Source organism: Centroberyx affinis, unplaced genomic scaffold (assembly GCF_046629955.1).
Source record: "Centroberyx affinis isolate AG114_WGS23_722 - 3 ecotype Tasmania unplaced genomic scaffold, CSIRO-AGI_Caff_v1 ptg001981l_1, whole genome shotgun sequence".
Classification (NCBI taxonomy): Eukaryota; Metazoa; Chordata; class Actinopteri; order Beryciformes; family Berycidae; genus Centroberyx; species Centroberyx affinis.
The window spans coordinates 263,520-283,098 of NW_027280327.1; positions in this window are offsets into that span (position 1 = coordinate 263,520).

Genomic DNA, 19,579 nt, shown 5'->3' on the forward strand with positions numbered 1-19,579 from the left:
TGCATCTGATAAGACACACCCCACTGGTGTCTTATTATACCCCCCAGCCTCCCTGCACCCTCCACTCAGGAAAAGCATTAAAAACAGGAAGTCAATTTCATCTGAAACTGACAGAGTCACCCAGCCAGGGAATTCAACCTGCTGCACCTTGCATTAGTGGTGGATCAGAATACATTAGGTGAATGCTGCAGCCGAGCATATAAGTGAGATCAACTTGTTCTTACTGTGTTAAAGTCAGGAGATGCCTGCTTTTGGGATTTCCCCATACTTGTTGCAACAACATTAAATGCTTTTACAACTATATTTTAGTGTTGCTCATAAATTAATATTACTTCTGTTATGTACTGTCATATTCCTCAATACTAACAGTAAAAAGTATGGTTAAAAAAAAACCCAACCATTTACCGATACACATGATGCGATGCAACCATGTGATCTTGTGCATCTACGACTACAGTGAAGTCTGCTGTAAACTGATAGTACTTCTATTAAATATTGTTGTGTGCTTAACCACGAAAAGTGATAACCAAGATAGAAAAACAGTTATTCTGTGTTATATAGTGCCTAGAAAATCCCCTTAATAATTTCTGGCTTATCCCACTGTTGTAAATGCAAATAAACAGTGCAATATGTCATTATGATGTGCTATTAGTAGGCGAGACAATTTGAGTGCTTTCTCCTTCTCCCCATTAATTTTGAGTATCCCATCTATTGTAAATATCCACACATCTTTCTGGATTTATACACATTAGGGATTGCATTTCCCTGTGTACAAATCCATTCCTAGTTGCATTAGTGGTTTGGGGTTTTAAAGGAGATGAATTTGACCTTTGAGAAAGCTTACAGTTGCTCTCTATTTAGTTCCCTGTCGTTCTGCTGTGGTTGAATACTGCCATCTAAGGATTGCCTGTAATCTGTTTCCATTGTGCTTCAGGCTGGCAGACTCCATCCAACTTTTCCTTGCTTTTTGTGAGTATGACATATATTATAACAACATATTAAATTCAATCAGTCAATAACAACAAAGAATCATTTAAGATTGGCTGAGGTGGGAAATGTGAAGCTTTCATTGCATTAATTGGAGTAAAATTGAAATGATTGAATTCACAAGACTTGAAAAGAACAATCTGGTCCAAACAGTCTTGGTTTCCTGTATTTACCACATTAAGAGCTATCTGAACTAACAATGGTTTTCTGAAAATTCACATTCACATTCCAGTGTCTCCATGTCAGCCCCTAGAATGAATCCATTCATCATCAATTAACATGCTCATTTATTTATTCAAGGACACCGATTTTCAGTGTTGCATTCATTGCTTTTTACACCACAGTAGACAAAGGGATAAGCTACATAACTGTAGGATACCCCTCTACTGTGTACACTAGCTGGAGCAAGGTGATCTTGCTGTTAGCTACTGTGGGGCTTAATTATGACAGTTGGTTCGGTGGATATGACAACACTTTGTCCTGTTGGCATCACTGCTTCAGTGGAAACAAAGAGAAGGTGTGTGTGCCAGGATGTGCACAGAAAACCACTGCCATCTCGTTTTCCCTCTTTCCATCCAACCATTCTCCCAAGGGAGTGATTGACGGAGGCTTTACGGAGACAATCTCCCCAAAAAATCCACCTCTTTCTCTCTCAGCCTCAAAGAGTCTTCAGCAGTTCCAAACAGGCTTGAGTGCTGGTTTTTACTAAAGGTATTTGCATTCTGGGCCAGCATTTGCTTGTGCTTTGTGGGTCTCTGCACTGAGCCCTTTGCTAGGGACGTCAGACTTTGAAAGCCCTAGATTTGTGGTGGCATAGTGTTTGGCATTTTCTTTTTCACATTACCGAGGTCTAGCGATGCCAAGATTTCGATGAACATCAAACTAATGCAATATTCAGGCAGAAATTGCACATTAACTATGGCAGACAAATGTATCAGTTTGGTCCAAAGCAGAATTACACAAAGTCTCAATTAAAAGTCTGGACTTCAAATGGTGGTAACTGCATCACTAAACACATACGCTTGGAAAAGCAATGCCTATCGGGCATCCAAAATACTTGTACATGATAGAAATTTTCTTCCAAAGGCAATGAGAGGAAAATAAGTTTTACTCTGTTGTTTTCCTGTCTATTTAAGAGGTTCAAAGCTGCATTACAGCCATTTATGAGTCAAAGTGATTTGAATCTTTCATCAAAAATCTGACAGACTGACATATTCTTGAAAATAATGTCAAGTGCCAGATAATCCCTGATTGAAGATCAGCTCTAAGTGTCAATGAGACATTTAGTGGTGCAGCATTGGTGGCATAACGAGGAGAAAAGCCACTCCACCTGAGCTACTGATGCCATAATCTTCATAGTAAACACTTATCATGCATCCCGCATTGATTAGGATGTGCCTCTCATCAATCATCAGGGGCTCGTCTGAACGGATTAATAATTATGCCACCTGCACAAAAAAGTCAAGAGCGTTGATTAGAGGGAGGGGAGAGGCAAAGACATGGCCCTATTTGATATTGTCGAGCAGCAAGCTGTTAAGGAACTTCATCATATCCTCTGGTTCATTTGACGATCACTATGGTGCTTGTAACTTTGCTTGTGCAGACATTTCTATTAGCCTGTGTACAATAATACACTGTAACATGTATGTTACGTTACATTACGTCATTTAGCAGACGCTTTTGTCCAAAGCGACTTACAATATGTATGTCCTGTATGTATGTATGTCCGAGAAATTACACCAGGCAGAGATATGCAAGTAGGCCAACTGTGAGGTAATTTGATTTGCAGACAGATTTTATTCTCACTTCTGTAAATTTGATTGCTGGTAGGTTATTTGTGGCCCGGCATCAAATCAGGCATCACATCGGGCGTTGCATCATCAAAATGTCATGTCAATCATCAATCAGCTGGGGCGACGCAGTAGATCAGTGGTTTCCTCCCGCAGTCCAAAGACATGTAAGTCCGGTGGATTGGAGGCTCTAAATTCCCCTTAGGTATGAATGTGAGTATCTGTCTGTGATGGACTGGTGATCTTTCCAGGGTGTTTCCCTTCCTTCTGCCCAGTGCATGCTGGGATAGGCTCAGATCATTCAGCAGTTAACTAACTCTGATAGGGTGAGGCTAAGATGAAGAAACTAGAATCACAATATAATTAAGGTCAGGTGAGGGTTAAGTAAGGAAATATCCCTGTTAAGGTGAGTTAAGCTTAGGTAGCAAGTAGAAAAATTAGGTTTAGGCAACAACAAAGAATTAAAGAAAAAGTTGGCATTAGATGGAATAGCATCAGCCAAAACTTTTCTCAAGGCGCACCGGGATCAAACCTGATCAACCCCCCTAAGGTGTCTTATAACTCTTTGAATAGTAATGAGAATACCGCCAGTAAATCAAACTTGCATGTGGTTCCTCCTGAAACCTTCATAACCATGAGACTGCAAATAAAGGGATGGTGTGTAGTGAGAAAATGAAAGGCTTCAGTGGTAAACATTTCAATAAGTAAACATTTCCATTTAGCTTCTGGGTCCGTTGCGCTACAGTGAAGAGACCACGCGTGTGTCTTGTATGACTTCTCATTTATAAGCTTGCCCACGGTAATGTATTTAATAATCATCCTAATTACATTATTTCAGCGGTGGCTAACCTCATTAGGCTATTAAAAGCTGCTCTTCCTGATTGCACTGCGGTGACATTGAAACGTCACTTCCCTGCAACCAAAACGTGACCCCACATGGTCAACAGCTCAAGACACACACACACACACACACACACACAGTGTCTCTTTTTCGTTTAACTATTTCAATCAGTGTCAGCAACCTAATATTTTGTCTGCTGAGAACAGAATAAAAGTCATAATTTGTTGAAATACATTGCCCTGCTTTCTGTTTTTTTTTTTCTTTTTTCTTTTTTTCTTGAGTGGCTAGTGGTAAGAATCAGGCCTTTGCTTGAAGAATGTCTGTGAGTGCACTTATCTGGCAAATATTAAAAATAGATTACGGGGCCATTGGGAGGTAAGTGGTTCCATAAGCAGAATTGATGGTGCTAAGGAGTATCATGGAGACTGCCTACATCACCTTGAGGGTCTCATCCGCTTAATGATGCCATGTGCTGTGTGCTTTCCTGCTTGAAGAATGGCAACCATTTTGCTATGGGCTCTGACACTCCACTTAAACTGCTATTCCAAGCAGTTAACAGGAGCACCAGGGCCCACGTACCAGACAGCTCGAAGATGGACAACAGGGGGTGATGTGGTTGAAGAATAAAAATCCTCAGCTGTCACACACAATCAAGAATGACAAGGGCAATGGAAATGGCTTTATTATCCTGTAAAAGGCAAGTTTTGGTGGCGGTGGCTTCATACATCAGAAGCCACTGTGTTGAACAAAGTGTTGAACATTTGTTCCACATATCCTCACATTAAATAAATTATTCACTTTATCACAGACTAAGAATATGTTTTTATGTAGATTTTTTTAAATATGGAATCACACAAATAGTCAACATTGTGTTCTATACATAATCTCTGAAGATTTAAAACACAATCCCTTGAGTGTTTTCATTTTCAGGCAGTTTGCAAATGAATCTGAAGTTGGAAGGGAGCAAAAGAGAAGAGACCATTTACAGAATCAAACTTCAGGTGAAGTTTTTGAAAGCCCTTGGTTTGTGCCTCCAGCACGATTTGCATACGAGTGATGCACTCCTATAAGCCAGCTCAAGGGAAAGGTGTGGACAGCTGCCAATTCTGTGGGGTTTGGAGATGCCTTGTGCAATTAGGTTCCTCCACCGTAAAAGACTGCCGTGCCGGTGCTGCCAGCCCCTTCCCCCAGACCCTGAGCCCCTTCTCCCAGCCAGCCCATCAGCAGACGGGTTGAAAGGTGCCATTTGACCATGGAGATGGGGCTCCCTTCGCTGCCAGCAAGCTTCTGAGCCGATTTGAAGGTGTGTGTCCCTGGACTGGAAAATCTTCCCTATCCGAAAAGTCGATTAAAGCCAACAGCTGCGTTTCAGGCTCTGCCAGGCATCCCTGCAATGGACAGACACACACACACGTGCGCGCGCACACGTTCCACCTTGACATCAAGAAGGGGAGGGACCTGTCCAGCTGTATACACCAACCTAACCTAAACATGAAGGCAACTTTACTTAATCGCCCTTCAACATCATTAGAGGTGGATTTCTGTGGCCTGTCTCATCAATTAGCATTCACTTGTCTGCAGGTTGTGTTTAGTATTTTAGCAAACTTCATCAGATTCATTAGTGAGGCACACCTGGCAGTAGCCTAGTGTTTATATCAAACGCCCTGCTTTGCAAATGTGGAATTACCCAGCAAACACAGGGGTCAACCATTTCTTTATTGTTGGCTCTCTGCGTCTTTACCCTGGTGAGATTTCTTGTTTAAATAAAGTATGAAAAATGGAGTAAAAAGAGACAATAGGGGGACTGTAATGCCTAGATGGCTTGAGTACATTTTTAACAGCAAAACAAGAGAAGAAAAAGTGTTTTTCCTGTGCAGAATGGGGCAGAAAAACTGAATTTCCTTTTGACTTTTTCATGAAAGAGTTGAAATATTGTGTAATACTCAGCAATAACTGATGACAACATGGCCTGGAGCTTAAGAGTTCATTCTATTTCAATAAAATAAATAAATAAAAAATCATGTAGATTTTTCTGCAGAGCTCTCACTTGCTATGTAGAGTTTCAACTATTTGTGTCAGGAAATTGAGCACCGCAATGGCCCCCATTGCTCAGCAGCCACCAAATAAATTTCCATCAGGGGGATGTGAAATCGATATGTGCATTCTGTCTTCCGCCTCTTTTAGGGTCCTTGCAGACTCTCCCTTGTGATTTTAAAAGTATGTTAATGTAATTTATTGAACCTCTTACCCTAATCACACACATTGCCTATAATTACATACCTTGACGGCCGCTGGACTTCTAATTGCTAATGCTTTTCCTGGAATTTGTCCTCTAATCCTTGTATGTAATGACTCTTAAAAGAAAGAAAAGTGCTTTGCTGCTACTTTTAGCTGCTTCCCGACTCCAAGGGCACTGTGGTTCAGCTTGTCTTTGATATCATTTAAGATCATGTTTGTCACTGTTGGATGGAAAGCAGGAAAATGTGAAAGCTGGTGTTTGGCTTGAAGTGCAATTTCGTTATACCATACCAGAAATGAATGTTTGCATATTACCCGGCTGATTAACAGAAGTACTGAACTGATCGCTACCTTGGGTTGCACTTATACTGTAATTTAATAATCAGGAAGTATAACATTAGTACAGCATTGTAAAGAATGTACACACCAGAAATCATTAAGAATTTGACCTCTGGCTTGGATACTTTGGAAAGACTAAATTTTGTTGAGCTGGTGTTGACTTAGCTTGGTTTAGTTAAGTCAGTTTAAAAATATAAAAATTTTAACTGAAAAGTCTATTTTGCTACCTGTGATAAGAGGCTGTAATCCATTTTCCAAATTGCAGCTTTGTGGTGGAGTGAGACATCAGCAACATAAAATAACATGTTTATCTACACTAATCAACTTTGCACGTTGGTGGCTCCAAATGGCAGCAAGAGGTAACTGTTTAAAAAAATTGAACTTCAATACCCAGAGATCCTGTAACGTGACGTTAGTAAACTAAACACAGCACAGTCACTGCTGTTTAGGAGTAATGAATTCCAGTGTTTGTGTCAATGTTACACAGGACTGTTCAGGGAATGTTTTTAACTTACTGTTTGAATAATGAGGCTCTTGATAATAAGACATTGATGTTTCAAACGATGGCCCTAATCCTAATGTGTACAAAAAGGATACTTGATCAGAAAGGCAAGACATTGGCTTGAAGACATATTTTTCATTTTCACATTGATTGACATAACTGTTGATAACATATATATATATATACATATGTTTACTAAGTGTATCTTACAGATATAAAATTATTTGTATGGTTTGTAAACCGTGGAGCAAAACAGACTTTTAATTTTGTAAGTAAAAGAATAACAAAGCCAACTGATTGAATAGGAATATACAGTATGCTTGATTCTAGGTGCTGTGATTGCCACACATCACTCCATTTGTAAGTAGCTTCCTGTTTTTTTCCTGAAGACAATATTGCAATGTAAGAAAATGTTCCAAGATCCAGGGTAAAAAGATATTTTCCTCCTTCCTGAATCCCTTCTCAGGCCGCTCACCCTGCTGAGAGGCTAATGTCTTCCTCTCTGCTTTCCACGTCTTCTCCCCCTATGTGGCCAAAAATGATCCAGCAACAGAATGACATCGATCCAATATGACGAACAAAAGACCTTTTTTTTTTACATAACAATTGCCAGTACCCTAATTTGTTTGTATATTATGTTTTGTAATTTGCACTTGAATACCATTACTGCAAGCATAGCTAATATCACACCACCATTTGTCTTTGTTTTATTACACATGCACTGCCTCCAGTATGGTTAATTTAAACAGTCAATATTTGATAAGGTATACCTGTATCTGTTGTACATATATTGAACATATAGCGATTTACTCTGGAGCAAAGAAATAAAATTTGTCAGGTGAGGTATGCTGTGCAAGCTTACATGAACTATATTTTCATTAATCCTAATGGATGTCCAGTCTATGCATGAGACAAAAAAACATCCAAATTGGGCAATTTTCCTCAGACAATAGATGTAAAAAGGAAAAGGAAATTAAATTAACAACCCTAAAGCAAACATCAGCTCTTCAGCTCTGTGCCATTAGTAACTTCGGGTGATAGCCAACCAAAATGGACTGTTGATCGGACAAAATGCTGCTGGAATCTCAGAGCCAAGAACCGCTGTGAGAGTGGTCCCAGCGTTCCTCTGGTCAGTCGCCACATCTCAGGCTCCGAGCCCGCAGACATGACACAGATCGATGGTACTCTCCCATCAGTGTCTACAGCCTGCCAGATGGCTGGTGGGCTTCAGTCTCCTGACATTCATCAGTGTCTTGCAGTCAGATGCTCCCACAGCAGTGGTCTGACCCTGGGACGGGCCCAGCAGACGAGTCTTTCTAGCCCATCCATGGGAGCCAGGGGGGCTTGGTCTAATGATGCCACCGAACGAGGTGCCATCGCCTGGGAGCAGTTGGAAATTTGGCCAATATGGCACAGCTTTCCCATACAGCTGTGCAACTCTGTTTCCGTAGTCACTCTGGTGAATGCATTTCACAGAGAGAGAGAAAAAAAACGTGTGGCTTAAATTCAGATATGCTAAATGGCTATATCTAAGTATTTTCAAGACTTCACTAACCCCATTATACTCTAAACAAATATACTCTGTCTTCTCAGCTGCCTGCTAGTCACAGTTGCATTCCCCTTCCCCAGTGTTATCATTGGAACTGATATAACCATATCCTTATGACAAGGCTAGCCGGCTCACAGTGCCATGGCATCTCATGTTCTTCCACCACCACCTCTGTCCACGAGTGCTCCTCTAAAAGGGAAAAGCAATCGTCCCACTAAGTGATTTTCTCTGACTCCCCGGGGTGATAAAGTGCACTTTGAAGCCACCCACAGAGGCTTGTCCCTTAAACACCCAGCAATTCACAACAGTGGCATTGACAAGCGAGCTTTTTTCTCAACAAGCAAAGTGAAAGTCTTTTCTAATGGACCCAGCACCACCACCGTGGAATCCAGCAAGCCCCTCGGCACCACCAAATGAGCCTTGTGCAGCACTGGAGAGGGAAATAAATGTCACAAAAATGTAATTTCGTCTCTCATGTAAAGGGCTCTCCTGGCTCCCACTCTTGATTCCTACTGGCATGTTATTTGTAGTAGCGCAATTCTATAAAGGTTCCCCATAAAAATGCTAGTTCAGTTAGTTCTGCATCAGCGCTCTAGCCAAATTGGTTGATTTATAAATTGACTTCATACTACAATACATGATAAAAATGTCCAAAGATAAAAGGGAAATTAAAAGCCATTTAAGTTTCCGCAACCAATCTAAACTACAATTCTCCCATGGTGTCTACACAAATCAGCACCAACAGATAAAAGATTACCACATGGTGGACTATCAAACGCCTCACCTACCACACTAAGAAAATTGCCTGCCTTCCAACATAGCAATTGCCGTACCAGGTTTCTCTCTCTCCCTACATAATTATGAGGCAGCTTACCCAGGTACTGATAATGCCAGTGCCAAGCTAATCTACAATTATCAAACAGAGAGAGTTTGCAGCCTGCACACTCAAAAGTGCAAGAACCATTATTTTTACCCAAAGCATCAAAGAAGCTAAACAGAGGGAGGGAAAAGGGAGATATGTACTTGGTTCAAATTGATTTCATTCTTTTGTATGAATATCAAGGTTTCATTCTTTCCTGTTTTTCCCCTCACTCCCCACGGTAGAGCGTATTCATTGGGATTGCTGTTCCGACCAGATAAACAGGGGTTTTTTTGTTTATGGCAATTATTGCCTGAGGATTGTTTCGAATGTGACTTGACTGTCAATGAGGAGGCAGGCAGGAAGGAGGGGAGATGTGATGAGAGGGAATTTAGACCAACCACCAGAGCGCATGCTGTTGCAGCTCTAGGGAACATCTGCTACAGATATGGCTGCTGTATATGGGAGCTTTATGGACTGGAGAAATATACATATTCCTATTGTGCTTCAGTATTACCATTTACTATAATTGCAGGGTGGTTCTGGTCTACAGTGCAATTCATCTCTTAAGAGCATAATTTGAATTGCATTAGAATCTGTCATTTTTGTGTTTTGGGGATCAACGCTACTGTACTTGAACCAAAAAAAAGAAAAAGCATAAAATCTGGAAACATGGGGATTGGTTTGACTCCTACTTGAGCAGACAGAAAGCAATAGAGAGATTAGCATTTGCATGTGTGTGTAGAAAATGGATATTTAAAATGACCTAATTTATGATGAAGAGATGAGTATTTGAGGCATGATGCAACATAAAGTTTTGAGCAGAAAGCACACTGAGCAATATATTATTTTTTTTGTCCAATAATGTTGCAAACCTGAACAGTTACTCCAGTATTACAAAATCACTGACATCAAGAGACCGTCACTCAAAATTGGATTCAAGAACATTTTTGTCAGCATGACAGCTCACCCACCATGGTAGAACAATGGCGACCATGTAATTCTGCCACACTGCTCCCATGTGTTTTCTCTGTAATGCATTTGATTTGTGGGTGTTAAGTGTCAGAACCTTCCTTTATACATGCCGTGTCAGCGTGGACACATGCACTTTGTTAAAGAAAGGAGCTGGACAACCCCCACTAGGATCTAGCTTTTTGTTTGAAACTGCCTTGTCATGTGTTCAACCCATTTGCATAATTGTTTAATTAGCAAGCAGAGCAGAATTCCCTGCATGTTAAGCAGAGATGATGAGGAATGTCTAAGGGGACTTTTTTTTTTTTTTTCTGTGGCCACATAGAAAAAATTCTTAGTAGGACCATGTGATCATTCAAAGGCATTGTTTTGTTTGTTTTTTGTTTTGTGTTTTGCCTGTATCCCTCTGCCCTGTGGTATTAGATGGGCAGGCAGTCTAATGTACATTTAATGTTAATCTCTAATATTTGTTTTATTTTTTATAGAACCTTTATTTAACCAGGTAAAGTCTCATTGAGATTTAATATCTCTTTTACAAGAGATTCCTGGCCAAGACAACGGCAATTAAACATACTTAAAGTTACAGATAATACGACAAAGACAACTTACAAAAATAGAAACATAAAATTAAAAAAAATATAAAGCAAAAATTTAACTAGTCCTCTTAATGAAGATATTCAAATTGATTTATTAGTACAGTTTTATTTGTATTTATTTGAAAGGCTTGTTATGATATAAGACACAAGGTTCGGCACTAACACTGGAAGAAAAGTGTTGGCTACTGTAAGCACTATGAGCGATGAAAATCGACATTGTAATTACTTCAAATACGCTCTACAGTGCTACTTAGCAGTTCTCTGTAACCAGTCATGTTACTGCCCCAAAAAGCCAGTAATTACCATTTCTTTTCAAGCATGAATGATCATTAAAGGAAGGTGGCAAATTGTTGTTTTGTGTTGCCATCAAAATAATACTGTACACTGTATTATCACTTGTGCTGGGGAAAGGGATTGGAAGTTGGGAGCAGGCATTGGTAACCTCATCAAGGTCATGAGAGAAAGGCTCTGCCTCCAGAGATAGAGCTCGAAGGCGGTTCTGGGTTGTATTTGCATATATTAGCTTCAACATTGTGTACCTAACGGAGCAGCATGGTCAGCCACTGTTTTATGTTGCAGTACAGCGGTGCAAATGGTAATGATATATTCACCTTGACCCACCTTTTGATTATTTTGAACAGTGTGTGCGCCTATCTGCATCTGCAGGCGCAATATTTTAAGCAGTGAAAGGACGTGTATTTGCAAGAGGTGATTTTTATAAAAAGAAAGACCTTTAAATGGACACTTTTGTCGAAAACACTCAAACACAAATGCACGTCCCTTGACCCTGAGAAATAATCTGAATGATTCTGTTCTAAATCCCTAAATTAGTCATATTCAAACATTGCTAGAAATCATATATTTGCATATATTAGCTTCAACATTGTGCAGCATGATCGGTCAGCCACTGTTTTATGTTGCAGTACAGTGGTGCAAATGGTAATGATATATTCACCTTGACCCACCTTTTGATTATTTTGAACAGTGTTTGTGCCTATCTGCATCTGCAGGCGCAATATTTTAAGCAGTGAAAGGAAGTGTTTTTGCAAGAGGTGATTTCTCTGAAAAGAAAGACGTTTTAAATGGACACTTTAGTCAAAAACATGCAAACATAAATGCATGTCCCTTGACCCTAAGAAATAATCTGAATGATTCTGTTCTAAATCCTTAAATTAGTCATATTCAAACATTGCTAGAAATCATGTCATAATGAATGTCACCATGTTCAAGCAGATGGGGTGTGACTGGTTTGAAGGCTGTAGAGGGAATAGACTTTCATGCAATAGTAGAGTGGAACAGAGGGTTGTACATTATGTGATATCTTGAATCTTGAGGCAGAACCTTTTGACAGTTGCATCATTTGGAAAAAATAGCAGGAGAGTGGGTTGCTCTAAGAATCCCTTTCTGTGGGAACGCCTTTACTAAGATGTTGTAAGTTCTATACACTGTGCCTGTGGTCCTCTACCTCCTCTGTAGCTCTTCATTAATTGAACAGATGCAGCCATTCATCACCTCAAACTATTTGACCCGGCTTGACTCACTAGCTCATTTCCACTCTTACCTCCCAGGAGTGTCATTCTGCAGGCCACTGGAAATACGGCATATTTTGGTTTCTCAATAATCACACTATTATAGACTATGTTATATAGTTATTTTTGAAGGGCTATTTGTTAAAAATGTAATGACACTATGACTAATGGATGTTCCATGTGTTTTCCTCCCTATAACAGAGTGGCTTCCCTGACTATTCAGTGCTGAGATCCAGACTTCTCTGTACATTTATTTTAATATAAATACTTAATGTTTGAAAAGCAGTTTCACAAAGCCTGTATGACACTGTATTAATAAATCCTTGTTATCTGGATGCTTGTAAAGGGCTCCACATGTTTGACAAATGATCAGGAAGCCTTTAAACTAATTCTTGACACTCGGCAATAATTAGATAGAAAACACATCATTAAATCAGCGTGTTTCCCTGACATTTGTCAACCTGTCAGGACACAGCAAGTGCTGTCGCAATATGCAAAATGCAGAAGCCACATACCTGCATGAGCCAAACCTGCAATCAGATGAAAATGAAACTACTACCTGGAACTTCTCTGTTTTTTTTATCTTAATCTTTTGATTGCTCACATTTAAAACACCCCTTCTGAAACTGTATTAGTTACAGTTTTCCTTGAAGGCTTTCTTGTTTCGGTGAAGAGCAAACAAATCATCAAGAAGGTTCACAATAAAGTCGTGGGTGGAATGTTCATAACAAACGCAAACACTGGTGAAAAGTCAGTGAAAACATGCCAAACACACTCAGATTGGATTCGACTGCAATAGTTTACATTAGAAACTGATTGAAAGTGTGTAAAAGGCAATAACATAATTAGACCACAGTATTATTTAAGCTGAAATCATCGATTCACCGTTTAGAAATGATTGTATGTACCACCGAAGAAGCCCCAAGCCGCATGAATGCTAAATTGATTGCATCAAATTCATTCAGCACTAAATTGTATTCCAACACAATTATTACTGAATTGAATACAGAGTCGCCTATTACTTTTTCCTCCATTTTACCCCAATTTGAATAAACATAATAATGGCACATTAATGCTGTGACATTTAATCAACAAAGGACACTCAGTGTTGTGAATTGGATTAACAGCTACATTCCCCCCCCCCCCCCCCCCCACCCCCACACACACACACAAAAAAAAGCCAATTACCTGCATACCGTATAAATAGTCTTGAAAATGTGTATTTACATTTAACCAGTTCAATCAAAGCTGGGGAGGAAAATGTCAAGTTTTTTTTAGAAAAACAGGTTGAAATATGTTTTGAGAGGCGAGGATTTGCGGATGGAAGCTTGTGTTCATATTTAAACGCATTATATCCACCTCTGTGCACTTGTGCTTAACGTACAAGCATCGCTCCCATATTACTATCGGACAAACATGACCAGCTGGTTTTGCTGGTAGTAGTATGTGAGTAGCCAACATTATTTCCTCAATCCCAAGCCTCTGGGATACTTTGCTGGGCTTTGTGGCTGTAATGCCTTGGAGCTGCATGTGAGGCTATAGCACTCACTACTGGTGGCATTTCACTGTAAGCCAGAGGCAGACTGCAGGCTTTCCTTAGGGGATTTGCACCGGGGAAAATGACTCGGGTTGGTTTTGTAACCCCTGGAAGTGGCAGTAGAACAGAGAAGAAAAAGTGAAATGCAGCCATGAAAAATCTATCACCTTACACTTTGCAATGCATGTCATACAGTTGTGCAGAAATTGCTTGCGGTCAGGAAAGTATGGCTTGCACAGTGATTCCCTCTGCATCTTTTTCTCTCCTGTCTGCCTCTGTCTCTTTCTCATTTAGTCATTCAGTCTTGTTCCCTCTTTCACTTATAAACACTCTCTCTCTCTCTCTCTCTCTCCCCCTCTCTCTCTCTCCCCCCCCCCCCCCCCCCCCCTCTCTCTCTGTCTCTCTCTCTCTCTCTCCCTCTTACACACACTAGAACACATGTGCCAAAGTGATGGATCTGCTGTTGTTGACATTTGGTGAGCAGCACTGCCCTTGCTTTAATTCTATATGTCTGTGCAATGGCAGTGGCGATATAACTGGCAGAATGCTGACTGGCTGGTGTGTGTCCACTGAGGATGGAGGGGCGTGCTATATTCCACCAGGAGAATCGCAGCTGCTGAGCTGCCCAGATTGCATCAGCATAGAGCAGACTAAATCCTATCAGACAAGTCAGTGAAGGGAGAGGAGTCTGCCGTCACACTGGTGAAGGAAGGGAAAGTGAAAGTTAATGAACAGAATTCAGGTCACAATGGTACAGAGGCAATCTCCAACAGATGTGTCAGAGAAAAGTCAGAGAGAAGGAGTGATAGATGGGAGTTAGTAGAGAGAAAGGGTCACCCACTCATTCATGGATGCTGCAGAAGGTTGTAGTCCTCTATAAATGAAAACACTGATTGAATACTGTATTACTGTGATGCAGTGGCTCTAACAATACTGTACACAAGAAGCTCAATCCATATTGTGTATCTGCAGGACTCGGCGTACAATATTTTCTTTTTTGTTTGTTTTTGTTTTTTTCTGCTCTACAGTGGAACACAGATCAGATGACCAGCCATTGTCTTTGAAATGTCAATTAAGTGCAGTCCAATTTGGGAGAGCAGAGCTCATTCTGTCATTGGAGAGTGCCATTAATTTGAATCCTGTTTTTTGTAATTATGGGTAATCAACATGGCAATCCTCTCTGTCAATGAGACACGAGCAGAACCACCCACTAGCTGCTGTCAACACCAACCAGCTCAGTAGGAGCTCTGAGTGTGCAGATTAAAACCAGCCAGGTTAATGAATTGAACTGATCAAATATGCACTTCCTCTCTCCTTCGCTGAAATCACTGACGCCGTCGCACGCCTGTGTAATTGTCAGAGAAGCAGCGACGGCAACAATGAAAAACCCCACAATGTCATCAGGACAAATGTGTGTGTGTGTGTGTGTGTGGGGTTTACCTTAATTTAAAGGGTCATGTGACAGAGCACGTTTGCTCTTTATCAGCATTGCCCTGCTGCACTTGCATAATTAAAACCAGTTTTCTTAATATTATTAGTTTTCTTAATTTTATCAAATTACTTACTTGTTACTTGTGCAAGGAATCAAACTGGCAACTGTTAAAAACAAAGCAACAACAACAAAAAAACACTCACTTCACTACACTACACTTATTGTCTCTTCATCATGCATTGCTGTACACAATAAGCCTCCCGCAATAGCATGGTAATTACTGGCCAGTTATTAAGGATATGGGTATGTGTTACCGATGTGGGACTAGTATCCCAAGAATAAATATTCTCTCTCTTGTTCAGTAATACCCCTTAAGTAACTCACTACAGAACTGCAGTTCCCAAAAGTGCCATAGAGGTTTCAGTTAAATATTTACAACTCCGATATTTTATCAGATTCAAGTAAAATCTTTCACATAGCAAACATTATATGATATTTATTAGCATAAATAGGCACCTTAATCTAAATCTGCCGCAATTTCAGACTAGTAAATGGCTCATACCACAGTATTAGTACAGTATGGTGTAAACATTTAGATGTTAGATTTCACTTTAATGGGAAAGAAATATAGACAATGTGATAATCTTTATCGAACACAAGCGCATTTTTAGCTTCCGTGGTTCGAGAGTATAAGACATACGAGGACAAAATCTCCACTGACAAGAAGAGAGGGGCAGAGGAATATGAGCAATAAATCAATTCTCCTTCTCATGGAGAGCAGAGCCATGCAAACAGTCTTGTGATGGCTACCTGAGGGTGTGATGTCATCACTCAGTATCAAAGTCCACTGATGAACAGGGAGTTTTTGGACGGTGCCTCATCTGTCAACTATCGTATTTGCTCACCTTGTCCTCTCCAAGATGCAAGATCAATAAAAATAGCATGTGTATATTTGCAGCAACCCTGTTTTCATTCAAATCATTTTGACCCGTGAGGGTTTTGGATTTAATCTCAACCTCAGCACCAAAACCACCCTCATCTCCCCTGAGCAGTATGTTGCCGCAATGACAAGGTCTTTCATGTAACCCTCCCCATCTGTATAACTGATGTATCATTGTGTGGCAGTAGACATAATGACTAGTGCTTTTCTTCAGCACTTCTCTTACTGCGCAGAGAGTCTGATGGAAAATCTCAGAGCAAGCGAAGAGAGCAAAATCAATAATCTATTCTATTTAATGGGCTGGAGTGTCACACTAACGAGATAGGAGTGGATGAGGCGAATCGTCCATTGCCAAATCTTAACAGAAGGTTGCACACACAGACTCTCTCTTTCCTTTTCCATCTTTCTCCCACTCTGTCTTCTTCTTCCTCTGTTTGTCATGCGCTCTCTTTCACATATGTACACCCTATTTCTCTTTCTCTCTCTCTCTCTTTCACACGGACATGCTCACATGCGCGGATACACCCAGACACACACACACACAAACACACACCCTCCGACTGAATCCCTGCAATAATTGTGCCTCGTTTCATTTATCATTTATAAAGCCTTATTTATGAATAACATGGATTCACAGTGTGTGGTGCTAAGATTTCCTATTCTCTTAGTCTTAGCTGTGTTCAGCATCAATACACGAAACCCTCATCATCCCAATAAATATTTCACAGTTTTGAGATACAGTATTAGCTTTCACTCATGTCACAGAAGCGCTCTCATAATATTTGAAAAGGACTGACATCCCCTGTTTACCTCCTTTGTACCACTGAGTTTAAATAGCAGAACAGTGGCTGTTCTACTTTACGCTGACTTGTATTTCCAAACTCATGCATAGGAAATCTGCCGACTTTGATGCCTGTTTTCCCTGCGCTGTGCTCCCTTCTACCCATGAACTCTTCAGTATTGGCTTCTAAATTAATCTCTGTGATTAAGCTATACAGGGAGGTGACGGTTTCATTCCTTGTACTACAAACAGAAGATTTAGTTGTAGTGTTTCTCCGTCGCTCCAACTTGGCAGGGAATATTGGCAGCACAATGATTTCATACTTGGCTGATGGAAATTGGAAATCATCTTCTGAAACGATGGTATCGTCTGCTGCTTCTTCTGAATGCAGTCCACTATTGAGCAGCGTGATACGGGTTTCAAACACCTTCGCCTGCCACACAAAGCCTGTTAGTACTATTTGTGGATGCCTTGACCTTTGGTGGATATTTCTGTCTTGTAACACATGAATTATAGTGTGTTTCATGAAGCCAATGCTGGATGGTATGAAATGTCTCATTAATAACCACTCCATAATTACCAAGCGTTTTATTCAACTTTGTGGCATTTAAAAAGAAAAAAAGAAAAGGCTGCGTTGGGAAAACCACAAAGAAATCTACTAACTCTGTTGACTTGTTTTGCTGAGTTGTTCTTTCTAAATAAGTCTTCCTATTCAAGTGCCAAAATTAAGAATAGGAAAATTGGAATGCATTTTGTAGCTACAGTATCCCTATTCCTGAGGTCCCTTTTTGCCTCTGCAGCTTTTTGAGTTCAGGATGAAGGAATGTCAGTAACTACTGTAGCACACTTATTCACTCATATACTCTAGATATATATCAAAGAAAGAGAAGTAACAAAGAACTGGAATCTGAGAGCACGCAACTTGCGTATATGTAATTGGACAACCAAATAGAATAGTTCAAATAAAACTAAGACATGTTCTTCAGTTCAAGCACAGCTTATTAGGCACAATTTCATACTAATATAGTGTAGTATAGTGTAGTAATTACTTTCCATAGCAAGCTTCAATTTTAGTTAGAATAGCTAGTGTTGTGATTTATTCTTCTATCGACCAAGATTCATTACTGGCTTACTGCCACTCTTGAAATAAGAATTGTCTTGGTCATTTTATTGGTATAAATGGTGCTCTTACAATAGTAAACGGACCATTCTACAAACTGTTATATAGCTTAAATACCAAAAATGTGAAACTGTGCAACGAAAGCCTATATGGTCTTAACTGCAATGAGTTTTGGTTCATGAAGCCCTTCTGAGAGGGAGTAGTTTATCTTGGACGTGATTAGTTAGGATGTGGAATTAATGTTTTAAGATGTGGGCTGATGAAACAAACCCACAGCCTTGAAATCACTGAGTCCAAAGTTCAACTACAACACAGCGCCCTTTACTTTGATTTAACCAAGCAGCACACATCATTGAATGACTTATACTCTTTACTGAACTGAAAGAAAAGAGCATTTACCAGAAAAGTAAGTATGATTACCTCATTAGCTCAGTGACACTTCACTCTGTTACGGTTTTCAGTGAGCATGTCTGTGGTACAAAGCCAAAGAGGAGGAATTGCATGAATAGTGAAACTGAGAGAAAGACTTCAGTGTTTATATTGTGCCCCAACAAAAGTACTGTTGCCACAAAAGTGGAATGTATATAATTTAAAAGCTCTTATGGGTATAATTTCTGCTGATATAAAATCAAAACTCTAGTTATGACCTTTGACGTTGGAGTGACATAAACAGTAGTTACTCAGCCATTGGCAGTTTGCTTTTGTAGGGTGTGTGAGTTGAGGCAGAGGCCTTGCTGCATTATGTTATGCTAAGTGCTCATACCAATCAGTATGAGTCATGTAACGTGCACACAGTGCGCCACGTGCGCTGTCGTCATGGAAATCACAAGGTTAGCAGGTAGTCTGCGATTTGTTCAAGAAGATTTACAAAAATGTATTACTCGAATGTAAACAGTTTTAGCAAAATCACAGCAGCAGTGTGGCAGCACACCAACACGTCTGACTTGCCTAATAAATGTCACAAGCACAATTCCTGAAGTGGTTTGAGATTTTTTGATAGTGTGGAGAGATTAGACCAACAAGTCAAACCCATAGACTCTCCCATAGTGTCTGACCTCTACACATTGGCTAATTACAAAATATGTCTGCTTATAGAGTTACCTTGTCTTACCGGGATGGTGTGTTTGGGTTTCCGCAATGTATTAATGACAATGTAAAAACAAGTATAGAAAAGCTGAACTTCAAAATAAAAGCCCTGCGCTTACTCGCAGTTTGTTGTGATAATATACTACTTCCAGGCTATGGAGTGATTAAACTTGAGCGGATACATTTTTGATATTAGTTTTTCGAGAGCATTACCTCCTTCTCTTCTCTTGTCCGGAACTTGCTAGCAATTTTGTCAAGCGGATTGCATTCCTTGGGCTAAAACTACCGGAACGCAAAAGATATGAGCGCAGTTCTGATCAAGGTTACATACTCCAAAGCGGAGGTTGCCCCCACAGTCGAATCCTGATTACCGAGAATGCAGATGGGGCAACTCAATTCCAAACCTCCCTTTCACTCCATTCTATCTTATTTAGTACGAATACACATAACTACTCTTTGATATATGTTTCAATATCTAAAT